This window comes from Egretta garzetta, unplaced genomic scaffold, assembly GCF_000687185.1.
Source record: "Egretta garzetta isolate BGI_Z169 unplaced genomic scaffold, ASM68718v1 scaffold564, whole genome shotgun sequence".
In the NCBI taxonomy this organism is placed as follows: domain Eukaryota; kingdom Metazoa; phylum Chordata; class Aves; order Pelecaniformes; family Ardeidae; genus Egretta; species Egretta garzetta.
Genome location: NW_009259502.1, coordinates 300,500 through 301,290, shown reverse-complemented (window position 1 = coordinate 301,290; position 791 = coordinate 300,500). Strand labels below are relative to the sequence as shown.

General features: G+C 58.9%; 1 protein-coding gene across 2 annotated transcripts in view; it reads left to right on the top strand.

The window, feature by feature from the left end:
- Positions 1-791, top strand: part of LOC104125043 (excitatory amino acid transporter 5) — a 15,345-nt gene that overhangs the window by 8,022 nt on the left and 6,532 nt on the right. The window lies entirely within an intron of this gene.

Genomic DNA, 791 nt, shown 5'->3' with positions numbered 1-791 from the left:
ACCTGAGCAGGCAGGAGGTGGGAGCCGGGGCAGGCCTGGCGCCTGCCCCAAATGCACGGACGTTTACAACAGGACTTTCCGAAGAAGAGAAGAACGCTTCCTGCATCGAACCGCTTGCAATTCCGCTTGGACAAGGTGCTCCGCAGCAACTTCAGGAAGGAAGACACAGAGGTTGGATGGAAGATGCAAGGGAGGAAGAAGGTTTAAAGGGGAGGAAGTCCTGGAAAGGAGGAACTTGGAGCTGACTCAGAGTGTGACAGAAGGACGCTGGTGCAAGGCTGAGGAAGAGACGAATGGGGAGGGAACAGAGTAGGAGGCGATGAGAGGAGCATGGGGCCAGGATTATGTGCAGATTAAGAGGTGAGGGCAAGGAGCTTGAACTTGGTGTATAAGGAATGAAAAGGCCAGGGGGAGGATTTGAGGGAGAGAGGCAGAGCAGCCTGCACAGCACTGGAGCTGCCATCAGAGCCAGGGGAGAGGAGCCGGTTTTAAAGGCTGTGATACACCGAGTGCCTGGAGGAGACGGCCAGCGGCTTAAAGATCCTTACAGAGAAAAGAGGTCCCTGTGGCAGACTCCTGGCCCAGTGGCCAACACCATCTGCAGACCACAGACGCTCAGGGAATGGGCCCAGCTCCTGCTGCCTTGTGTTGCTGGAGCGTGTCCAGAGAAGGGCAGCGGAGCTGGGGAGGGGTCTGGAGCCCCAGGCTGCTGGGGAGCGGCTGGGGGAGCTGGGGGGGTTCAGCCTGGAGCAGAGGAGGCTGAGGGGAGCCCTCATCGCTCCCTACAACTG